General features: G+C 32.5%; 1 protein-coding gene across 2 annotated transcripts in view; it reads right to left on the reverse strand.

Moving 5' to 3' along the window:
• The window catches only part of LOC130452717 (cytochrome b5 reductase 4), a 230,319-nt gene that overhangs the window by 104,879 nt on the left and 98,323 nt on the right, over nucleotides 1–27,117 (reverse strand). The window lies entirely within an intron of this gene.

Consider the following 27,117-nt stretch of genomic DNA (forward strand, 5'->3'; position numbering starts at 1 on the left):
ATTGTACGTTCGCATCAATAACAACGTATTTTAAATAAATTGTAGTTTTGAGAAAAAAATTTATTGTTTCTTAACTTGAAAGATGAAATTTTTCTGGAAACGGCTTTACATTCCATAACTTGATCTGTTATTGTTCTATAAATTCTAACTTAGCTGCTTCTGAATATTTAATTCATTCAAATTCAAATGTGATTTGTATTCTTTTGCTCCATTAGCCTTTCGTTTGTATTTTAATTTTTGAAACTTTAACTTCTTTCAAATATACTCATGCTCTTTTTATTTTCGAACAGGAATATATTTTTCTAACAACAATCTATCTAATCCAATCCAATTTCATTGTATTCTGTAACATAGATAAACATGCAATACGTTGACATCCTAATCTATTTAACGGTTACACAAAGATCTATTGTATTGAAATGTCGGCCTGCTGAGTAAGATAAGGGTGATTGGACCGGTAACTATAGGGAGACCCAATAATGACATTTGTAGAATCAACTAATACAAAATACGCGAAGCCTCAACTTAATTCCATTTGTGTACAGTTGAATAGGGATATTGATAATCTAAAACTGAAAACAATGACATAACCATACCAGATCTTATGTAAATATTTATATGATAATAAATTTCTTATCGTAACTGGTAGCTTAGTTGGTTTACAAATGTGATGAATGATAAAGAGTGTCCTCCAAAAAATTACCTTTGCTCTCGTATGCCTAAATAAAACAATCACTAATTAAACTTTTGTATAACTACACTAATAAGCCAATAATGTTCTATACAAAACAATCTCGAAATTAATTGGTATCTCTGTTTGATAGAATTTGAAATATTTTTTTTAATAACAAAATTATCAACAATTAGAATATTTAATTAGATTTGTTCACGAGTGTTAGATTATAAGCTCTTATGAGCTCTAATGAGGTTTATATCTAGTCTTGGCAAAAGTTTCTGTTGTTGCGTACTGTATCTCTGTTAAGTACTGGGCCAAGTATGCTTTCTTACGACAACCAATTGGCTCACAGAACTGAAGATACAGCCTCGGAAACCGGACGTAACTACCAGATGACGACACACTTTAGGAAAACACCACACCAGACGAATCGCATGCTGGAACATAATGTCGTGGAACGGAACGTCGTGGAACGTAACGGAAGAGATCAAGAGATCTTACTAGAAATGAAGAAACATTTGCGGGATCTCTGAGACAAAGAAAAAGGGACAGGGAACATCAAAATACGGAGAATTACTAATAAATTAAAAGAGATATATTTGATATCAGAATGGGGAATAGAAGAGAGCTGGCAAAGTACTGCGAAATGCATCAAAGAAGCAGCGGAGGAAGCGATTGGAAAGCGTAAAATTAAGGTAAACGCGACAAACCACACCAAACCATGGTTTTGTCAAGAGGTAAAAGAACTTTCTGAATCAAAAAGCAAATGTTACTTAACATACAAAGGCGCACCGTCGTAAAAAACTCACGCATAATATGTCCAAGTAAGAAACAGAGTAAATGCAAGAATAAGAAGAATCTGCAAACAACTCAAATAGCACTCGTATGACAACACGTTCTGAGTAAGTTCAGCATTAAAAATGTTAAACTTTATAATGACAATATCAGATTTGACATATTCACATCAGTGTTGCCATATCTCAAGGCTTCAGTAGTAGTTGTATAACATTGCAATTGTGCTTTTTAAGTTAAAAAGACGATGAAAGTTATTATGATGAAAAAAGTAAGTATTAAAAATATGTAGAACTTTTTTAGAATCCTGTGATCAGTAAACGAGTGAAATATAAGCAAATTTGATACATAACAATACAATCTAGACTAAAATTAAATAATAATAATAATAGATACAGCTTCCATTTTTTTATTTTTAATGATTTTTAGGCAACTATGGATGTAGTTATTCAAACTGATGCGCAATTCACAGGTAAAAAAAGATTTTCTGATATTCCAGTTTCGCATCCAAGTCTAAAATCATTTTTTAAATACATATTCACAGCGACCGTTTTATTAAACAAATTTGCTTTCCTTGAGTTCAAATCGTAGCGTAGATGTTAAGATGATGCTTCAGAAAACCAGAGTGCAAAATATTTCAATAAATCGGCTACCAATTGTTAATTTTCTTATTCATTTATTTTAATGGAAATATTTTATTTATTCACAAAATTAATATTAAGTTTAACCAACACTATTATGAGTTGGCACGCTACATAATAAGGTTATACACTACTCACTTTGTTATTTTCACTGCATTTAACCATTTATTTCTTTATCCTTTTCCACTGGAAAGCAACTGGAAATGTGTAAAATTTACATTTACTCTTTCTACATGCATTTTAGCATTCAATAACAAAATATCTATAATGAACCATTTTACATTCAATTTTCATGTTTATTGATATTAATAGCAAACTTTAACGATTACTTGAGCACATCGAGCGTTGTGATCGATTCCCACTATAACACTTCGCTTCCTGACAATACGTGATCTTGGTTTCATTTTACTTCTGAAATTTTACCCTAGTTTATAAAGTAACGGATACGAATGAGTGGGAAAGCTATAAATCAATGAAAATGGTTCTACATTTTTACCGCTTTATTGATACTGACAAACTTATGAAAGGAAATTCAATGATATCGTCTTATTTTTTGTAACGATCGCTAGAGGGCATTGTTTTAGCAATATATTATTTTCTCAATATCCTTTTAAATTTTTGAACCAAGTTTTTTGTATTAATAAAATTTTGGATCAATTCCTAGTATTTCTGTGCACTATTGACAAAGTCCAGTTTATTAATTTGTGAATTTTCACCGTGGGAGCTACAGGAACGTAAGTCACAAATAACCATCTTTACCAGAAATTCTTCAACTCATAAAACTCAGTATCTCTCAGTTAAACCACAAATATACAAAATTGTTGACGGGTTGAGCGCGTTGGAATTTTGAAAATTCTCGACGTGGCATTGCCCTTGTCGGCTGGAAAGAATACAATATCAGGATTGTTATAAACATATTTGAGAGCTTGTCGCTTTATAGAGGTCAGGTTGGAAGCAGGAGGTTTTGATGTTTGGAGGACCTTCGCAATATCCTGCCTTATAATTTAGTTTTGATTGAAAGGGAGTTTAGAGTTGACGTCCTCTGTTTGACAAATAATGGTTTCTGTCATTCGGCTCCAAGGAAGAAATACTTTAGATTCCTTATTGCTTTATCTGAATGGCGTACATCCTTGTATACAGTATACGATGGATGTGAAGGAGGGGTCATCTCTGCCATTTCTTGACGTCATAATCAACAAACTTGCTCCACAAGGTTTCTCTCACTGCGTCCATCTCAAATCCACTCATACCAATTTTTTCCTGAACGCTCAATCCCATTATCGTACGACCCAAATTAACTGTCACTGATACACTCATATCACGATCCATCTCATTGACTGACGAATCCAGTCGATCAACTGAAATCATTTTTTTGAAACAAACATTGAGGATCAATTGAGGTTGTCTTTTCCTCACATCGAAGATGTGGCAGACAAAATTTGTAGAATCTTCATACCCCACTGTATTCGCACAAACTTCAAACCCAATCAGAAACTTTTTCACCTAATCAGAACCGTCAAAAATAAAATATCCAATGAACACTATGAAGTGTATGAAATTTCCTACGTTTGTGTTGATAATTCGGTAATTGTACTAAAGATTTTTTCGTCTATCATGCTAAGCTGAAAATTATGAGAAACAATTTTTTCTCCATTTCCAACTGAAACTTTTTCGGATAATTGATTTAATTTGGTATTCGACCTTCTCTATTTCTTTTTTAGAAAGTTCATTGGTTTATTTCGAAATGAAATTTTAATAGGCCTACAAATACGAGTTGTCAATGGCCAAGGATTATTCCACAAAATTTTTGTTTATATCTTGAATGGCCTGCTCTTCTATCGCAACCCCATTTATATATGGTAGTAAGATTATTTTCAGATGCTGCTTCCTATATCAAGATATCTTTTTGAACCATGGCAAGTCTAAGAACAGTTTTGTCCACTAATGATTGCAGAGGTACCTCCGCAGATAATTCTGTTATGCAAATAGATTCTTTTGGGGCATAGCATACCTTTTTTGCTTTTTCAATGGAACCATATGATGGATAAAAATCAGCATTTCGTTCTTTAGCTCCATATCTTATTTCTAAGTATGTCCTAACCGTGAATTCTTCAGTTATATATAGAGCTAAGGCCTCTTATGGGGTATATTTATTGGGCAAAGGTTTGGGGCGAGAAATAGCATGTTTTATCTTAGTTGCATCCAGACTTTTAGTTACAGTTCCCACCATCAAAGCAGCATCCCTTTGGCCTGATAACCTTAGGCCGAAACAAGTTGCAAAAGTCAACTCTTCTTTTGTGTAGTTTTCTTTTTGACTGGTTACTAACCTCCATAAATAACATTGTTGGTTGTCCTTTTTTTGAGCTAGGCTTATTATTGACGGGATTTTCCAAAAAAATAATATGCGTCTCTAACCACTTTTGATTATTATTGCAAAAATCTTTTGTTATACAGTTGCGATTTTTCCACTTATCAGTAACCATACTTGTAAAATTAGAAACATTTTTGCTGACTTTAGCCATTGTTGAATGTCTTTACAATCACACAAATTTAATTTATTTATCACATATGAAAGACCAGCTTTATTTTTGTCTTTATGACCATTCTATTGGTACCACACTTCAAGAAACTCATTTCGTGAAAATGACATGTTTCCTGAAAAAAAAATTGCCTGCACCTTCCTGCAGCTGAAGTAATGCTATATAAGATCCAGGAAGAGCAACAAATAACACAAAATAAAAACTAAAACGGATACCTGCGGATAATGTGTCACCTGGCATAATAAATCTAATATATTGCAAACATTTAATCTACTTTTAGATTAGTTTAATAGAAAACGATATACACAATACTAGTTTCAGAAAGTCATAAAAAATTGTATTTAATAAATACTACATACCTCACAAAATATATCTAAAATACTTTATAACACTTGGCGTATAAAACACAAAACGCCAAAGAGTAAGAATTACCAATCAAATGCCAATATACAAGTAAAAATATGATCGGACTTGATATTCTTTCAAATCAAATCGCGGCAGGCCGTGCCTTATAGTTTCACTTTTTTTGTTATTGTTTCAAAGATGTAAAATAATTTATTTAATATTTTCTAAAATATGGTAATAGTACACTGTGTTGTGTCCATACCAGGTACACAATGGATTTCGGTAGAACCAAAGCCATCGCCCCACTTCTCCCCTTCAAGTCCAGTATTATTTGATAAGCTATCAAAATAGAGAAACGACCAAACTGTCTGAACACAAAGAACAATAGCCAGAAATTACCAGCAACTTGGAAGCATCTTCTTCATCCATTTCACTCCAATACCACTTCGGCCAACAACATTTTCTCTAAAACTCCCCGAGAAGCCACCTCTCTCGCCAATAATATACTTCCCACGCGCGCCAATAACCCAAAACCTGCCAATAGGTGCCCTATAATTATAAGGTCCAGGCGACTAGCTCACCAATTAGCTCAAGACTAGCAGTGGTATTTTTCGTTTCAGTTTCAGTTTCAGAATGAACGAATAACTACACTTTCCCCACCCTTCTCTTGATAATGGCTCCAAAGCGGGAACCGAAACGTCGAGAATATATATATATATATATATATATATATATATATATATATATATATATATATATATATATATATATAATTAAATATTAAATTATCCTCTCTAGTTAGCCTGTTGAACGGTGTGGAGATAATGAAAAATCATCAATATTGCAAGATACAACGACAAGTGAGCAGCAAAATTAAATTAAATTGGAACTTATTTAAGGTAACCTAACTCAATAGCTTTTATAACATACAAACAAACTCTAAAATAGAAATTGTTGATGAAGTTCTCAGGTAGGAAGTTAACTGCCTGGGTATATTTTTTTGTGAAAAGGAACCAGTAAAGAATGTTTTTTGGATACAGTGTTAAGAGAGTGGCTTTTAGGTCCGCAATAAACCAGTGTCGTGTCTGACTGAGGAAATTTTAGATACCCTAAAAGTTCCATTCATACAAGCCGTGCATGTACAAAAAATTATAAAAATATTTTCATCGCACTACGTGCTAAGCATTTGTCTCATTAATTTGAAAAATTCTTTATTTTTAATTGTCTATACCAAGCCCGTGCTAACCCGGTGGGTTAGGGGGACGTGTCTTGTCATAGACCGAAAATTACGATTATTGTATATTAACTCATGCTACCTAATGCACTATTTTTGACTCTTGAAATAAATTTCGTTCAACGAAATAATTTAGTATCCATATTTGGTGCATTCCAACTAGGTGCGATTGGAGCAACTCGTTGGCGAAGTAGATGTGGTATGGTAGCTGAACGCCAATCACTTTTGACGTTTCTCAAAAAAAACATGTCTTTGGTGAAGTAACTGCATCGTTACCAAAGATTTACTTATCAGCTACTACTGCTACAAGACTGCTTAATTTGAGACAATAGTTATAACAATGATTTTTTTGTAAATATTCAAATTAACTACACCGTTATCAGACAATCTCCAAACACCATTATAAATTGTTATAAAAATGTTATATGTGTGTTATAAAATGTCATTTTAAATGTAAAATGTTGTAATAAGTTCTCGGTAACATATTATTTAGATTTTCAATTTTGGAAAAATTGTACAGAAACTAATTTTACTCACTTTATTCCCAACATCTTCTGTGTTGATGTTTTGTGAAGATGTTTCCAAGTTTTAAACAAAAATAAATAGTAAAATATCATCTCCTATAGTTACTTTACATCTCTTACTCGTCCTATGGTAAAAGAAAAATCCAGACACAATATTCACCATGCATAGAAAGCTTTAAAAAACGAACTTTTGGTCTTGATTTCTAAAATTTTTGAATTCTAGAACGTCTATGTTTGTATTAGCCGAAATCGAGTAGTAATCTATAAATGTAAGTTCTTTTTTTCTAATATTTATGAACTCTTACGCGTGGGTAAGAGGAGCTCAAAACTGGAAATGAAAAGAAAGCAATTAGCCTAACGTCTATCTCTTTCTGAGCGAACAGCAAGCGGAGCTTGACTGTATGGCGTGCCGACGTACCCAGCACGGGCCTAGTCTATACAACGTTTTCCTTTCTATCCTGTTCCAAACTATTTCTTTCCAATTCTATTTGTTGTAAATCTTCCACATAACAAGCATTTCTGGTGTCACTTTCCTCTTTTAGCCTATCGATTCTCTCTGTAGCTCTTTTTTGTGGCTTCTTATTTTTATGTACACTCTCAACAGTCCAAATTATTTGGCCTTCTCATTCTTTTATTCATGGATACTTATCTATATTCTTTCTGAAGTTTCTGTTCTACTTCTCCTGCCTTCTGTGCTTTTTCTACTGCCTTCTGTGCTTTGTTTTTAATTGTTCGTACATTGTTTTTCCATCCACACGATCATATCATCTCTTTCTCTAACCTTTTTTTGCCTACCATTTTTCTTTGCAGCTCTATTTTTGGCATCCGATTTTCATGTAGCCTCCCAACAGTCCAAATTGCTAACCTTCTAATTCATTAATTTATGTATACTTATCTATATTCTTCATGCGTTATACCAGTTCTCTACTATTTCTGCTCTACCAACTCTCTTCTGTTCTTTTTCTTCGGTAGTTTTCTCTTAGAATCATTCATTCTTCAAAAAATATTTTCGTTGGCCTTCTTTAATGGCCATATCTCGTAAACATATATTGCCGTAGGTTTTATCACTGATTTATTTATTCTTATTTCAGTTCTCCTTGACAAGGACTTCGAATTCATCAGTGTTGTTAGGTTTCAACATTTTTGTACTCATTTGGCTAATCTGGTAGTTGTAGAGTTGTAACTCATTCTACTTTTCTCTTACACTTACATGTGTAATATTTGGAGCTCTCTCGAACTTATATTTTTCGACAGAATAAATGATGCTCTGTCTCCTCCGGAATATATTTGACTACCATATTCTATTCAGTCCAAACATTTTCCCAATTTTTTAATTTCGCTATATTCCAGTGTTTAAAACTAAAAATAGCACAATTACCCGAAACAAACCAGAAAGAGTGATTCTGAAATAGAAGAGAAATTATTCGGGAGAACAAGTTGAAAGTCTTTAAGATAATATACGAGGATATATTAAAAAACTCTTAGCCTACTATAGAACATAACAAAATTTCAATGTCAATTCAAATTCGATACATTTATTACAGCGAACCTGCAACGTCTTCAGACCTTTCAAAAAAAATGTTTCTTATTGCTCTGCAAACCAGACATCCACAGCTTTTATTACCTCCTCGTTGGACGAAAATTTACTACCTTTTAAACTTTTTTTCAGTTGAGGAAAGAGATGATAGTCGGACGGAGCCAAATCTGGGGAATAAGGGAGGTGTTCTAGTAATTCATGGGACATGGCAACATGAAATTTGTGGGCAGGGGCGTTGACCTGCAAAAACAAAACACCTTTGGATAGCTGTCCTCGTCTTTTCTCTTTAATTTTTTCCCGTAGAGTGGTCAGTAATGTCGGATAGTAATCTCCAGTTATTGTTCTAGCCTTATCCAAAAAATCATGATTACTCCATAGCAATCCCAAAAAAATGAAGCAAGAACTTTACTAGCAGATTTTTGGACACGAAACTTCTTAGGTCTTTGAGAACCAGAGTGTCGCCATTCCATCGATTGTTGCTATGTTTCTGGATCATAGAAATGTCTCATCAATAGTAACAATTGGGCTTAAGAAGTCTACATCGTTTTCAAATCGAGTACAGATCGAGCGCGATGCTTCTACCCTTGCACGCTTTTGGTCAATATTCAAACATTAGGGAATGCATTTTGCAGCAATTTTTCTCATGTCCAAATTGACGTGAACAATATGATGAACGCGTTCGTATGAAATATTCAGTGCTTTCCGATCAGTTATCATCTTTTACCTCTTTTGAAGCATGGAGTCCAATTTTTCACGGTCGCATACGGACCACCAAGGGCATTAGGCATATCTTCGTAAATCTGCTTACCTCTTAACCCTTTTAAATACAGATACTAAACACTCCAATTTTTCGATTTTCAAAATTTCGGTGGACATCTTTTTTCTTTTAACTTATTGCGTAACTCTGATTTACTTTTATGACGTCAAACTTCACACTGACACTTCTAATAAGTTATTGTTCGTTGCTATGGTAACACAATATTTTGTTTATGCATAGAACTGGTCTAGGCTAACTAGATATCAATACATCCTCGTAGATACTAATTGTGATATGATCCGACGTCAAAAAATTAAATCTTCGGATTGATCAATATTATTTCTCACCTGGTTTCTGAATGTTTTCTGGGAATACTCTCAAATGTTTTTGGTATATTTAATATCTGAGTACATATTTTGTTTTTAGTTTTGTCTCTGTTATTTGTCTTAATGTAGACTTCCTTAACCTTTCGGTACGCTCACGCTCACCATATATTTTGTTACGATCTCTTTGTTTTCTACTACCCAAACATTTTATAACAATTAATTTCGCAACAAATCTTTTTCCTCGATATATGTCATTTAAAGTTAAAGCTGCTTCTTTCCTCTTTGGTCTTTTTCGGTGCTTCTTTTGTTCGTATCTGGTATTCATTTTGTTAATTACCCAGTTCTTGCTGGATTTTTTTGTTCTTTTTTCTCTACATTAAGTAATCTACTCTATAATTCACTTATCTGATCAGTATAGCTATATTTTATTATATATATATATATATATATATATTTATCGGTTTAATATTTTATTATTTTCCCTTTTTCAATGTTCAGGCTCATTGAAGAAGAGTATTTCATTCTCTCCTCTGTTTCTTCACATCTTTTTAGTAGATTCTTCTTTTATTTCCTATTTTATCATTAGCACTGTACAATTAACCATTCTCTTTTAATTTCAATAACTTTCCTTTCTCTACTTCAATTTGTTCTTGTATTTTTGGTCCACTATCTGTTATAACGATCTAAACTTATTACACATAGAAAGTTTCTATCGATTAGCTGTGGTTTTGTGGTGTTTCCATTATGCCGGAGGCTTTGACACGCCGAATTCAAATTCTCTGTTCTAAATATAACTTTGTACATTATCACCGGAGATGTGGTCAGATTTTGTCCAATACTAGTAGTATTAGACAAATTGATCCCTTTGCCCAACGGCGAATACATAATTGTATGATTTGGAATAATTTTCCACTTTTGCATAATACGAACGTATAATGAGTATTCGTTTTGAAAATGATTAACATAAAGTATGTGAAGTTTTGTCTTGGTAACTGCAATGTTTGGCGATGTTTGAATTACTATAAGCTATGAGTCTATACTCCAAGTGCAGCAATTAAGTTACAGGAGTTTAGTCATAAATCGAGAACTGATAACAATGTGTCACTTTCATAGTCGTATCTACACGAATGTCATCCATTTAACCACATAGATTACGTCTGACCAGGTCACTCGTGACATAACTATCAACAAAGAAACTGGCTGTCCACTAGATGATACATAAGGATTTGAACTTGCAGCACTAAGTGATTTTTATGAAGTTACAATATATATCTAGAAAAGAGAAATCTATTTTTCAGAATTGGTATTGATTATTTTGTCCCGTATCGGCGTCACGTTGAAGGCAATTCTCTCTTTCTTATATCGCCAACGACAGTGACCTGCGCCTTTCGACAATTGAGTACATTACGATTAAAGTTGCACCTACCTGAAACTATATTTAGGTGCTTTAAACATCAAAAAAAATAACGCAGCTCCTTAAAAGTGCTAACGTTTTGTTTGGTTTGCGACAGCAGAAACTGGAGATGAGATCTAGATATTTGAGTATGGCTCCAAGACCCGTAGTAATGTCAGCAGTGGGTAGTAATGCGAACATTTCTAAGTAGAGCAGTATCTAGGCACTTCTGAGTTAGCATTCTGGAGCAGCTGAGGGCACGCATTAAGCATATGTGACCTGAACTTTAATTTTTTTTTTAAACTTTCCCGCAACTCAAAAGCTGACCTTATACTTCTGAAACGAACCTCGTATAGTCGATGCCAATTCTTAAAGACAAATATATCTGAAGTATACATGAGCGGCACCACGAAAAATTTTATTGCGAATATGTCTCAAAGCAACGGAGGAAGAGAAATTGGTTCGTGAATATATACGACTAGGCCACTTAAAATAGTATTGGAACGCAATAAAACAACCTAAAGCCACTTCAGTTATCAATAAATATTGAAACTATAAAATAATTATATTATATTGAACAACCTTCTTGTTAATAAATTGAATGCAATGTTTTGACGTAAAATTGAATTTTTTGCGTTAATTTATGGTAATTCCCTTCATTCGAAAACCGACTATGGACGCTTGTCCAGCAGTATACAGTCGATAACATAGATAAACGATAATATGAACAATGATACAAAATATTCTATATATATATATATATATATATATATATATATATATATATATATATATATATATATATATTGATTTATCGCCTCTTGTAACCTTAGAGTCACCGGATACTTCTTTCCTCATGAAATTGTGTACAGAGTTAGTAAATTTAACTGGTACTTGGATTGAGTGTTCAATTAATATTAAATTGACCACCATTAGCATTTCCGAAAAGAAATTTGAATAAAGAAAAAGGATAAGCTGGAAATACCTCATGGAAAATATGACATGAGCAAAATAAAACTATCCCCAAGTACGACTCTCCCAATTAGTATAAATTGCCAAGAAGAAAAATAAGAAAACCCACTGCAATAATGTTTGATTGTTGGCTGATGTAGACGTTCATGGTTTTTTCCTTTTTCGTTACTCCAACTCTGCAACCGCAGAGCAGTGGTTATAAAGATTTATATCACCACAAATCAGATCAAAAATATCTGTACAACTGAATTAACCACTACACCACAATCATTACGAAATTTGGAAAAGTGAAATTGAACGTAATACCTCCTTAGCATGTTATTTGTCATCACTAGTCACGTAACTTCATTTTATACCATGAGATAGAAAATTTCTGAACACATCTAACAGAAAAACTCGTAAAGACATTCGTTAAAATTTAAAAGTCAAAATAAGAAATCCCGCAACTCCAGACCACCATTTTGTTTCCAGCTAACCCCTAGTAATTTAATTGAATTGTTTTTTTTGAATTATATTTTCTACATTTGATATCTGGCTACATCAATGCGTATTAAAAACAACAGATCAAGACTTCATTCAATTTTCGTTAGTTTGTTGTGCCTACTGTAAAATGTGGTGCTATGGCATTACGAAGTTTAATTTCCTTATTTCCCCAATTTCCGGTTTTCCTTTCCCTTTCTTCTTTGGATTCCAAATTTTTCTTTTTCTATTTTAAGTAATTATCAAAATAATTGTGATTTTCATCCGTCCAGGAGCAGTGCGCAAAATTTTGAATTTGTCTGATGGTTTCAAATGGGTAGAAAAACCGTATCCAAAATTTAAATTTTCACTTGTTCTTAATATATGTGCAAAATATCCATTTAATTAATCGTTCTGTGTACGGAAATCGAGTTCAAAGATACCGTTATATAGATTCATACTAATCTAATGAAAGATTAAAAATAATTCACATTTTTTAACGATAGCATAGTCAGAATTGAGGAATGTTCAATTAATCGTGTATGTCTTTACTTAATATGATGACACTCCTCTACTCGCCACTCCAATATAGGAATTTTACCTATAACTTGGAACCTAACGGTCGTATGACAAAAATGTATTTAAACTTCTCTCATTATTTTGACCTCAACTACCTACTCGCTTTCGAAATTTAGCTATTAAGTTCCAACGAAATTAGATAAGTTTAAAATAGTAAGTAATATACTCGGAATATGTTATTAATTAAACAAACTTAAAAAGTTGTAGTTTGTTTGAAATTTTACTTCAATCCTGCTGTTATGTGAATCCAAGTTGCTTTATATAATTTAGATTTACCTCCATGAAACGAGATCCGTAATAATACAACCTTGTTAGAAGCAAATCCTCCAAAAGGCCGACTAAATGGTTTCGACGTAAAATATCTCCGTTGGGAGAAGAGTAAATATAGAAATTTGTATTAAATTCTATACACCACATTGTTAAAGTGGATCTATTATTTGGGATCTAATGAATAGTGAATTAGTATTTTACACCCTAGGGAATTTTACGTGAAATGAATTAATAATAAGCCCCTAATTGAGGCACCCAAGAGAAGAAGCATTTATGTTTGTAGTTTTAGCAAAAACTGTCTTTATCTTTATTCAAAAGTATCTGATTTAATGTTTGCATGAATAAAATTTAACAGTCTATATTTATTAATAAAGTTTATTGTCATAGATTGAGCTCCAAAAAAGGACCTCCATCAACAAAAATTGTAGTTCGGGATATGCTCTATAAGATACACATTGCCGACAAGAATTTCTTGTGAAGGTCCGATAAGAACTTTATCCGCAGCCTGGTAAGGTAAAGGACAGGATAACCAAACAAGGACCTGATGAGGATGTACCGCAGATCACTAATGAGGTCCTGATCAGGTTTACCTCACAAGATCCTCATCAGGACAAGGATTACTTTACATGGTTCTTATCAGGATTGCCTCGGACTACTCTAATTACCTAGCATATTCCAAATAAGAGTAAGAGGTTCATACAAGCAAAATTCAATAAAGCATAACCTCGATAACTTTAAAGATTAACCCAAAAAAAACCACTGACTTTCCTTCCAAAATTTCAAATTATAAATAATTCTCAAAATCATAAAACAGTAATTTTGTTAATGCATTATTTCTTTTGACCAACCCTTCTTTGATCGCTACACTTATTTGTTATTGTTTTTGTTTAGTTGTTATAAAATCAGTAATTTTTACTATAATATACAAAATTTAAATGTTGCAGATAAATTTTCTTCACTTGTATATATCATCAATTCAAAAAAACTGAAACGACTGCACATTTTCCATATCTGTAGACGCGAGCCGTTGCAGTTGTTAGAAAAATGAGCGACAAGTTTAAGCAAGTCACGTTATACTCATTTTATATTTCCAAAGCAATAGCTTGTTCCCCAACACACATCTATACCGTAATAAAAGAAAGCATTATTCTTTAATCACTACACTTGAATTTTTTTATGTATTTTAATATTTATTTAGATTACTTTCCATATTTCCGATACATTTGCATCACACTCCCCTCCCCTTACCACCCACTTTTCCATATGTATTTTCCATTGATCGAGGCAGTGCTGGAAGTCTTCTTTGGTGAGTGCCTTTAGGAGTTCTGCCGTTAGTTGCTTTATCGCTTCCATCGACTCAAATCAGGTCCCTTTCAAAGAAGATCTTTTTCTAACTTTTCAAGGAAATCTAAGCAGACCCGTTGACGCAAGAGCTTTTGGTCAAGAGTCAGATTTTTTTGGCACCAACTTCGCTCAGACTTTTGTCATGTGTAATTCCTCGTGTAAAATTTTTCTAACCGTTTCTATATCGGCGTTTACAGCATCGGCAATAAAACGGATGCTCATTCGACGATCTGCACGCACAATTTGGTTGATTATGGTCACTGTTTCCGGAGTTGAGACAGTCACAGAGTGACCTGGAGGCTGGTCATTTTCAGTGCTTTCTCGGCCATCACTAATGCGCTTACACCACTCAAAAACACGCGCACGAAATAGAGAATTGTCCCCATAGGCCTCTTGCAACAATTTATAACGGAGATTCGGAGATTTTTTCAATTTAACGAGAAATTCGAGATTGATACGCTGTTTCTGTTTTTGTCACACATGGTTTTTGGCACGTTCGTTTCAAACCGCTATTGCACAAATACTATAATAGTGACGGAAACGTGTTTTAGGAAGTGCATAGAAAAGATATCTAGATACCCAACGCACTACTCGTTTTTCACCTCATCCGTTTAGGGCGCCCTCTAGGCGCTCAGTCTCGTTATTAGCCTTACTTGGTAAGTTCCTTCGAGGAAGCTTTTCTGTATAAAGCGTGACAGCTGCATTAAAATTTCCTAAACACCTACCTCAAGTTAATATCATGTCAGTGTATGCAAAATTTGAGTACATTTTGATTAACAATACCCAATTTAACAAATAACAATGTTTCAGAAATGTAATTATTATTGGCTCTACGTCATAACTATCAATGAATGACAGTTTTCTATGGCAAACTCAGAGAAAATACTATTGCAGTATAAATTTCAAAGTTAAATAATTATGGGTACTCATCTATTGAGGGCCTTAGTATGTTTCATACTAAGGCCTCCAATAGTTTAGTTGTCCATACTTATTTAACTTTGATAGACAAGATCCTATACTGATTAGACTGGATTTTTGTGAAACATTACAAAAAACGAAAGCCCTTAGTTCCAATTTTTTTAAAATGATGATAATAACAATAATAATTAATAAATTTATCAATGCTTTATAGCAGCATCGGTTATTAATTCATAATTTTCCAATCAAAATATTCCTCAAACGGTACACAGTATCGAGGTTTATTAAGAGTACATTTTCGGTGTAAATTAAATGATGTTCACGTTCACTAGAAATTTTGCTTAATAAATCTAGTACTGAAACAGTTATGTTCAATACTATTTGGTATGAACCGTGTTACTAGCATCTTCTATGAGAGTCAGTTCTATGGACCATTGGTTACAAATAGGAACATGCAAAAAACAGCATACAACGACTTTGGAGGTACCAATAGAACCAACGCCTGGACCCTCCAATGCAGGTATTGTTTTATAATCAAATTTTGTAAAGTAATATAAGCTCCCGTTTCTCCCTCTCTCCAGAGTCATTTGAAGTCGATAAGACAGGTGGGCATAAAAGTAAATATATCAAAAAACACCATTCAAATGAGCCATGCACAATGTACAAAACAAGGTGATATGATAAAAATTATATAGTTTTTGGATTTATGGAAGTAGACGACAATCGCCCTCAATGTGTTCTATGTAGTAAAATTTTACCGAACATCTCCATGTATCCTGCCAAATTGCTTCGCCATTTCCAAACTTTGCATCCAGAATACAAGGACAAAAAGGTAAACTTTTTTGAACGAAAGCGAGAACAAAAATATTCATGCGCCACGCATCGCAGACTATTAATTAAAATGCAACTGAGGTATCCTATATTGTTTCATACAAAATTGCAATGGCTGGTGAAGCCCATACCATAGCAGAGAAGCTCATAAAGCCGTGTGCAATTGAAATGGTGAAATGAATGTATGATGAAAAAGCTGCAAAAGAGGTGTCAAAGTTTCCACTTTCAAATGATACAGTTGCTAGCCGTATAAGAGACTTGTCAGATTTCGTGAAAACGGAGTTATTTTCCCGTCTTAAAAGTCGTGATTTTGCTCTACAAATGGACGAGTCTACTGACGTAGCGGGGCAGTATTGCTTGTATTTGTACGGTATGAGTTCGAGCGTTCTATAAAGGAGGATTTTTTAATTTGTGAGGCGTTAGAAAGGTAATACTACTGGGGCTGAAACTTTTAACTTGGTTAACAAGTATTTTATTAAAAATGATATTTCATGGGACAACTGTATTAATGTTTGCACTGATGGGGCAACAGCTATGGTTGGAAAAACTGCCGGTGCTGTTTCAAGAATTAAAAATATAGCTAAATATTGCAGCAGTAATGACTGTATAATTCATCGTCAAGCATTACTTGTTAAAAATATGCCAGTTTCATTAAAAACTGTCCTCGAAGAAACTTTTCGAATAATAAACTTTATAAAGTCTCGACCGTTAAACATGAGACTGTTTAAAATCTTCATACAGAAGTTCAATGTCTATCTCGAAGTAAAATACTACTACTTCGATTGTTTGAGTTACGAGCTGAAGTTCACGCTTTTCTTTTAGAACATCCTTTTGATTTACAAAGCAGATTAATTGATAAACACTGGCTGTTTAGACTTGCCTATTTAACAGAAATATTTTCTAAACTTAATGAAGTTAATTTGTCACTTCAAGGAAAACAGATCACAATGTTTACAGCAAATGATAAAATAATTTCCTTTTAAAAGGAAATTACAATTTTGGCTAAGTAGCGTTGAAAGGGAGGAGTTTAATTGTTTTCCGACATTAAAGAAGTTTTGTGAAGAGACGAATACAAAAAAATTACCTCAAGAAATAGTTACTGATATTGCTAATCATCTTAGACACATGGGAAGCTCGGTAACACATTCCTAATGAATTGGGTACCAATCTGGAAAAGTATTTATGGGTTAAAAATCTTTTTCTTGTAAATGAAAAGCCTCCAACTTTATGCTTTCAAGAATACGAAAGTTTTATAGAATTGACTACCTATTCTTCACTAAAACTAAAGTTGGAGAATCAACCAGTAGCAGAGTTTTGGTGCAGCCTTAAAGAGGAGTAATCAGAGTTGACAAAAAAAAGCTATTTCCGTCCGCTTGTATGCCGAATTAGATATTAGGTTACAGCTATCTTGAATAAAGCCAAATATTAAAGAAATTTGTAAAAATAAAATACAATATCATTCATCACATTAGTCTTGTTACATACACACTAAAAATAAAAATGCATTTTTTACTTGATTTTATTATTTTAATTTTACTCATACTTATTTTTTTCTTCAACTAAATACCATACGGGGCTGCGTCATATTTGAGCAGACTATATATCATCAAAAAAGTTTGAGAAATGCTGCCATAGGGAATAATCTGTACAATTTATGACCCTCCAAACCACGTTCTAGGAAACATATTTTTCGAGTACACATAGTGAATCGTAGCTCTGTTTTGCTACTGCCAATTGATATTGATACAAATAATTGAATTTTTAGATCAAACACAATTAGATATACTTATTCGGATTTGGAAATAACTGAGGTAACTTAGATAAGATGATATTTACTAATAAATTTAAATATGCCCTACAATTCGAGTTTTTATGTAAAGAAAAAAAATTATTATTTTATAGCCTCTTATCCAAGCCTTAATGATAATCATTGATAGATATAGGGTGTGAAATACTCTAATCCAATGAGAATTGTTACGTGACCAGAATCTAAAATTATACCGATTTACAATGCCATTAAAAGTTGGTCTTATCGGTAATCGTAATGTTATTTCGAACATTTTCTTCATTTCCACCATTTTGTAAGCAAACTTTTCACGTTTATAGAAATCTTTTAACTCCTGAACCAACCTCACATAATTGTTTTGCGACATATAAAATCCCGTTATATATTTGTTTATATGAATATTTTAATATGACACAAACATCTAACGGTTTGTTTCCAGTCAATGCTATTTTTCTACATCATCAGTTGGATATACCTTAAATGGAAACAGTTTAATGCAAATTTTTTCACCAGTTTACAGTAAATCTTGTTATGAGGTATGTACATTATGAAAGATATTAGACTTTTATAGTTGATTTTTAATATAAATGAAATATCAAGTGATTATTTTCCAGATATATTCCACTTTTTAATAAGAAACATCAATTTTTATCGTTCATTGAAACGTTGTTGCAATCATAGTCATATTACAAACACATAATTCTATAAAAAATGTATTCGAGATAAATGGGATGTTCCTTACTTCACAAACGCGTTAGAAGAACTATTCAATGGATGAACTATACTAAAGAAACATCCAAAAATCCTCAAAATCACCCTTCCATCACCAAGATGGAATTAAAAAAACTTTGTGCATAACCGTAATTGTCGATTATATTAAGAACTTTCTTGAAGCATTGACAATTGTGATTCGCAGAGACAACTATATCTCTTCAAATCATTCTCATGCCTGTAAAAAATATTTCAACTCTACCGATTATATGTGTCATACGATTGCAAAATTCTGCTATAAAATTGTTTATTGCCAAATATTCACAATTGTAATTATTTATTAAGTAAACAGTCATTAAAGCGCCCAAACAAACAGTAAAATTTGACATATTTCAAATTCGATCCTTATAGCACTGTGAAGAAATTATTCGCGACCTTCACACAAAAAATTTGGAACCACAACAGCATTTGTCAGTTGATGGTAAAGTAGATGAGGAAAAATATATAACAATACAAAAATACCAGGAGACGTTAGAGAAGTTAATTTTTAGAATAGAAAAACTTGGCGAGGAAAGGCTCGATCAAGAATTTGAAATCAACAGAATGATAATAAAGAAAATTTAACTCGGGTGGAAGTTTTTAGATAAATTGTTATATATTAAATTCACATTCACCATATTCTGTTTTAGAAAATTTCTTACTGTGAAAGAGAAGTTTCAGCACTTCTCAAGGTAGTTCATGGAAACCACGAAAAAATGGCAAAACGATGAATGGAACTGGAAAAAGGAAATCAAACTTTGTTTATTTTCAAGATATTATGGTGCATCCAATGAATCGCTTGGATTACGTTTGAAAATATCAACACCTTGAATTGAACTTTTAATGGATCGAAGCGATCTTTACATCGGCATCAAGCAATCACGGCACTTACCTTACAAATTGCTTAACATATGTAACCTTTATTGAAAAATATTTCGTACCCGTTCTGAGGGAATATTAACTTCATTAGCTACCTCACCTATTCTTATTAGGTACAGCTAAGTAGTACTTTCAGTGTAACATTTCCATAACTTTTTTTTGGTTTCTTCAATTGTTTTTCTAGGTGAACAATTTTGAGTTTGAAGTCAAATTTACGATATTTTTCACGCTATTGCGTCTTCAAGCCAAGTATGACCAAAGATCTTGCAATTATCTTAAACGTGCCAGATTTTTATTCTCAGTCTGTGTGATTTATGTAGCCGGAGCCGGCAAGAGTGATTTAATAATTCTTAGATGGTAGGAAAATGAAACTAGTTGCGTTAATTGCCGCCAATTATCAATTTTTTACATATTCTAAGTTATCGTCGTCAGTTGTAATTTAAATTCACTTAATTATTTTTTACCAAATACATTATAGTCTCAATATCATCATAAAATATTTATTTCCTCATTCAATTTGTTTTCAATCGTATGAAATGATTATTAGAGAGCAAAATAAGCGAGCGGAATTCAAATTATGTAAAGACCTCATCATTGGTAGTGACATCAAATGACACGTCCTGCATTTATTGAGGTCCAAAAAGGGTGTTGGTTATATTTGGAACAAAAATACTCTCTATTTTTGTGTTCGTGAAGCGTTTTTAGATTCTGATTATTCTTCTGACATTAAGGTATTCATGATAACTGCATATTTTGTATCTAATCAAGATTTTACATTGGCTGAGGTCAAAAGAATAAAACATTAAAATAATCTTTGCAACAATACAAACAATACAAATATATAAATTGGGTTTCACACTCGGGTACAATACAATTCCTATAGAAAGGTTTTTAACTTTTTCCATGACTTTTATCGATATTATAATCCATAAAGTAGCTGTCAAACTTGAGGTAAACAAATACTGGACATGACAATTGACGTCTTCCAAAGCTCGGGAAAAATAGCGGCGTTCAAAACAAGTGGAATTTAACCGACACTTTAAATATTATTTTGACTTTTTTGAGAGAATATATATTAAGTTGTAGATATCTAAAGATTGGATTGAAAATATAAAAAAAATACATGCCTATTCCCTATTGCCGGAATGTATCGAGAAACACAATGTTGTCAACCCTTTAAATATTACATTAAGTGACATCTTATTTACTAACAACGAGAACAGTTTTCTTTAAGTGGGTATTAAAACTGTCAAATTCATAGAAAATTTTGAAACATGACGTATTAACATGGCGAAAACCACTGTAGCGAAAGTATTATTCATTTTTAAGATTTTCCGTCAAACCGCCCTCGTATATAAGAGTATTCCTATGTTCAAATTCGTATTACTCTGTGTTAGTTAAATGTTTAAAGAAAATGAATTCAAATTAGAAATGCTAATTAGCCTCTGCACCGAGATAATTCTGTGAACTGAGCTTTGTTTAAATAGGTTTTATTTTAAATTTAATAGTTTCTGTTTATGTTTCTAATCTAGTTAAAAAAATATAACTCCATAAATGACATTCCTGAAAATGTGTTCTGTACAAAACCTTATAAAAATACGTCCAATATATTCACTTTAACGAACTTTGTAATATAGTGGAAAATATTCATTGGATGCTGAAAAATTTTATACAATTTCCGAGAATGTAGAGCAAATTTTTTTAGAAGAATGTAGTACAAAATTTTCTCATTTTTTGTAAGTCATACCATTTTATCGGAAGATCATTATTAAATGTTTTATCGTTCAACTGCCAATCAAATTATAATAGAGTATCTAATAAAATGGGATGGCCCCGAGGAAATAGGTCGTTTCAATGAAGTTGAGCTTAATAAATGAATGTTATTATTATGATACCCTTGAAGAAGATGAATTTTAAGAAGAATTTCTTGCGTTGGTGAATATTAAATAAATGGCAAGGGTTTTTTTACTATGTACGAGTATCAAAGCATAAGAGACACTATTTTAAGGATGATTTAAAAAAGACACGAACATTGAGCTTAAATTTCTATACAATATCTTGCGGTAAAATTAAAGGGATAATCCTAAATTTTTCTATTCGTTATTTTCATAATAGAAACACAGAAGCTATTACACAACGTAAAAACCAGATAAAAAGACATACGGACGACATAGTTCTGTTAACAAGAGAAAAGAAAAGATTTTAAAAAGGCATAAAAAAGTTAATCGAAGAATCAGAAACGAAGGGATTGAGCATTAGCTGGGATGTTGAAAATATATTATGGGATGTTCAAAATAGGCAGATCAGATCAACATAAAAATACATCAATGCATGTAACAAAGTAATTCGAAATACTTGGAAGTAATAGTGGACAGTATAAAGATGCAAATATAGATAAAAAGGAGACAAAAAAAAACAGCAATATACCAGAGATAATTGAAAAGTCGAAAACACACTGAAAATGAAAATTTACAAAACAGTTACAAGATCTGTAATAACTTAAGCAGATGATGTAATAAGCTCAGTACAGAAACTGAGAAGATATTAATCGGGTAACAAATGAACGATTAATTCTAAATCGCCTATCTAAACATCAGTAGTAAAATATGTCTATTTGCAGACGACACTAGTTTCTCTTGGAGCAACCCTGATCTCACGCACTTCATAGCACCATATCTAATGACCTAATCACCAACTTAACTTAAACTTAACTAAAACTTAAGTTTTATCATATAAAAATACATTGCAGCCTCTTTTATTGAACACCACCATTGACGTAGTTAAATCTGTAAAATTCTTAGAGCTTGTTGTAGACAATTCCTTGAAATGGGAGTTACATATTGCCGCCTTATTTAAAAAATTAATTTCCTCCTGTTTTGCGTTGAGATCAGTTTCCAAATAACCGAACTTATCCAGCTCCTTAACAGTCTATTATGCCCTTATTGAGTTGCATCTCCGATATGCCCTTCTCTTCTGTGGTACGTGTGGTACGACTCAATTTGAGCGAATCTTCAAACTACAGAGAGAACAGTTAGATAATTACTCGGACTAAACAGCAGGGCTCACTCCAGGGATTTCTTTGAAAGATTAAAAATTCTGACTCTTCGTTCCTCATTCATCTTCTCCAATTTCAGAAAGATCGTTACACGGCTATCCACTTAGGAACGCGGAACACGACTTTTACCCGTCTACTTCACGTTCAGAATTAGTTAAAGGCTCAATATTTTACAATGCAAAAAAATGCACAATCACTTGCCAATTGAAATCGAATCGATATCGTTTTTTCCGTATTCCGCAATAATTTTAGGACATATTTACTGGAAAGTGCCTTGTACTCTGTAAACGGCTTCTATTCTAATGATAATATTTAATTCCAGGCATTCCGCATACTGGTTTTATTTTAGTAATGGACTTATAAACTAATTATTACCTATTACTATTACCGATAATTTTTTGACTCATTTCTCTCTCTCTATTAGAAAATCGTGGAGAATAGGATTCAAAGAACTAAAAAATAATAACCGTACACCATTGAACCATAAGATATATTATAGGTTATAGATATATACAGAGGAAACATCTCTAATCCATGTTAGAATAAAATTATGAAGTGGAATGAAAGTTAACCAATTCTTTTCCTATGTAAAATGTCCATTTTTTCCTGTCACTATTATCAGATACCCCATTTTTCTTATTTCAATTTTATTTCTTCATGAAAAGTTTCTGAATAAAAATATCAAAAAAAGACTTTTTGTTGAGAGGTACGTTGGTTGGTAAGAGCGAAAAAAAATATAGTCTGCTATAGTTTACAAGAAACTCGTATCTCCTCCTGTTTGAAAGTTATTTTCATACAACGCTCCATCTCCAGCTATCCTTGTGTTCATTATGTGTCAGGTCAATCAGAACTTCAGTTATTTAGTCAAAGTATTTTTCATGATAAGTTTTCAAGTTACATTTTCTTATTTTTTAATACTACTAAAAGTTTCTTTGTTTACTGCGTACCTTAGAGTTCAAAGGTGGCGTGTAATATACGGGTGAGTCGGGAGAAGCGGACCAAACCAAATGTTCTTATCCGATTTTCATTTGTTTTCAAGTTATGGAGTAATTAAAAATGTTCTTTTAGCTTTTCACTTATATCTGAATTTTAACATTATCAAAGTATGCCATGTTAGAGGCTCAAAGGCATTTGATAATTCTGACGGTTTGATGAACTTTCAGTGTACAGTGAACAGAAAGTGAACGTTTAATTTCGAATTTATGGGATTGTTAGTATTCCAAAATGCCAGATACTTATTCAAATTTGGAATATGCAAATATGGTATTTGTTTATGGTTTCTGTAATGGAAATGCTACAGTTGCTGCTGAAGAATATCGTCAACGTTTTCCACACCAAAGATATCCTGATAAAAACGTATTTATTAGAGTTTTTAACAAATTGTGCGAGACTGGTAAGCTTCCCAGTGCTAACATATCATCTGAACGCGCTACTCGGCAAGGTTTGGTAGAAGTAAAAAATATTCTGCATCTAGTAGAAGATGCAGCTACTAGTTCACGGAGAATTGCCACTCAATTGGGAATTTCACAAAAAAGGGTGATAAACACACTTCACGAACAAGGCTTATATTCTTATCACGTACAGAGAGTACAGCACCTACAACCAGAGGATTATACTAACAGTATGGAGTTTTGTCGGTGGATAAATAATAATCATCGAATTGTATCGAATACAATCTTTACGGATGAAGCTACATTTACCAGTGATGGCATTAATAATACTTGTAACTATCCTTGTAAAATCCCCACGCAACAGTCGAAAGCAATTTTCAACAACGGTTTTCTGTAAACGTGTGGTGTGGTATGGTCGACAGTTATTTAATTGGCCCTTTAATTTTGGAGAATTGTCTCACAGGAGACAATTACCTACATTTTTTACAAAATAAATTATAAGGTCTACTAGAGGTAAATATTAGAATACAGATGTACTATCAGCACGATGGAGCTCCTGCACATGTCGCTCATCAGGTCAAGCAACATTTGGACGAACGTTTTCCATGGCGTAGGATTGGTCGTGGAGGTCCCATTAATTGGCCTGCAAGATCTCTAGACCTCACACCACTAGATTTTTGTTTATGGAGCTGGATAAGAAATGAAGTCTACAAAATAAAAGTGGACACACGGGATGCACTAATTAGACGAATTGAGAATACTGCAGCCCATATTAAAGAAGAAAGAAATGAATCAATTGGGAGAGCAACAAATGCGTAGACGAAGCAGAAATTGTTTAGGAAATCAATGGCGGTATTTTTGAACATTTATTGAAAGAACGCGGATATTGAGAAAAATTTTTAAGTGATAATTTGTTTATTTGTTAATATGCTATAACTTGAAAAGATATGAAAATCGGAAAGAACATATGAGTTTTTTGCATTATTTTCACGTGTATCATACACTCCTAGAGTTTGGTGCGCTCCTCCCGATTCACCCTGTATAAATCAGAAGTTTTAAATATACACTAAACCAGACCAGCAAAGTTCCAATAATCAAATAACAATTTAATGGAGCAGACTTGTGATCCTTACAATAGTAATGATAATAATTCAAAAAGTAGTATCGGTGAATGTTTGAAAATTAATAATGACCAACGTTCATGCGATGCTGCACGAGTTCTTCACAACATAATAGTGCAAAAGTAAAAACGAAAAAAAGAATAGAAAAAGTTATTTAATAAATAAAATATATATTATATAAAGTATATACTTGTTGTACTGCTCAATTTGAGCGGATCTTCAAACTACGAAAGGGAGCTGCCCAGAATAAATAGTAGGACTTATTGCAGTAGAAGATTCAAACATTCATTATTCCTTCTTTATTCATATTTGAGACTGTTTACCTAATCCATATGCATGCATCTAGTATTTTTAAAAGATCATTGCACAGCTATTTACTTAGGAATGCGCAGTATGATATTTTTCTACCTACCCCACGTTCAGAATTAAGGCTCAATCCTATGCAATGCGATAAAAATGTACAATGATTTGCCAATTGAAATCTAATCTCTAAAATTTTTTCCGCGTGAATTTGAAGGGATATTTACTGAAAAGTGTGCAGTAAACGACTGGTATTCTAATAATAATATTTAATTCTGAGTATTCTACACAATGGGTTGATATTAATATTGATAAATTATTACATATTTTGTGATTGCCGTATATTTAATTTTATTATCTGGTTGAATCACATTGAATTTGATTTGTTTTGACAATGTATATTACATATAAAAATTTTCCCAATCTACATATTAATAGGTAAAAAGTGATATTGCTATTTATTGTATTTTTCGTGTGTATACTTTATATTTAGATATTATTTTATTTAGTTATTTGTGTGTTTGCTTTATAGTGATTCACAAGTTCTTGTTTACAAATAGTGAACAATTTGACAATAAAGTATTCTTCTTCTTTCTTCTTGACTTAAACAATTCATTTTTCAATCTATGATGCTAGTTTAACTGTATATCTTAATTTTATTGATAATATTGTATTATTTATGGCCATCAGTGCAGGAATGAATACTGAAATGTATGTTTGCTTATTTTTGAAATTACACGGCGTAAGTAATTATATAAATCAATACATAGTGAATTTGATGTATGGAACGCCTAAATTATCTCGGTTTGTACGATATTTATAATTTTTTGTGCGCAAGGTTCTTGGGATACGGCTGGTATTATAGTAGTATCTACATTGTTGTCAGACCTTTCCTTCTTCCGGAAAAATAATAAACTTAGTTTGGATGGATTTTTTGTGTTTTTAGAAATCCTTAAGAAATACTGATAATTTTACATGTAATATTCTCTATACCTAAATGCCATATAATTTCAGAGTTATAGTGTACATTTGTGTTATCTCCGCCAAAGTTAAACTAATACATTTAGATGGCTATGATTGTTTAATTTGAATATTCTTTGATAATTTATGTGCTAATACAAATCTTGAAACAAGGACTAGTGTCAGTAAATTTAATAAAATATTTATCCAAATCACTGCGCAGAAAACCTACAACAACTGAAGACAAATCTTTAAATGTTTGTGACATGTTAGAGTAGAAAAATTACGAATTTTAGAAAACATACAGTGAAGGCGATTACAGCAGATGCTCAAAATGTTGTACATTTACTTCAATACAACAAGCCGTGAGATTTTTAAAACTTTGCAATACATTTTGCAATATCCTTGACTGCTCAATTATTCTTATCTCTGTGATAATAGTATCTTTTGAAAATCTGATAAATTTTTATTACAGATGTTTGCGAACTATCAAGTTCCCTGGATATTTGTCTAGTATTCAAATGTGGATCGTTTTCCAACAGGAAACAAACATCTAAAGATTTCTTTTTGGTTGATGCAGTTTTTCTTCGCCCTGATTCAGATAAATCTTTTACTCAACCAGTTTAGTTAAACTTTCTTACCAATTTAGTGACAGTAGATCTTGTTACGGTATTTCGGTTAGGATATAAATCATTAAAGATATTACACGTTTCTTGTTGACTTCTAAGCCTAACACC

This window comes from Diorhabda sublineata, chromosome 2 (genome assembly GCF_026230105.1).
Source record: "Diorhabda sublineata isolate icDioSubl1.1 chromosome 2, icDioSubl1.1, whole genome shotgun sequence".
Taxonomy (NCBI): domain Eukaryota; kingdom Metazoa; phylum Arthropoda; class Insecta; order Coleoptera; family Chrysomelidae; genus Diorhabda; species Diorhabda sublineata.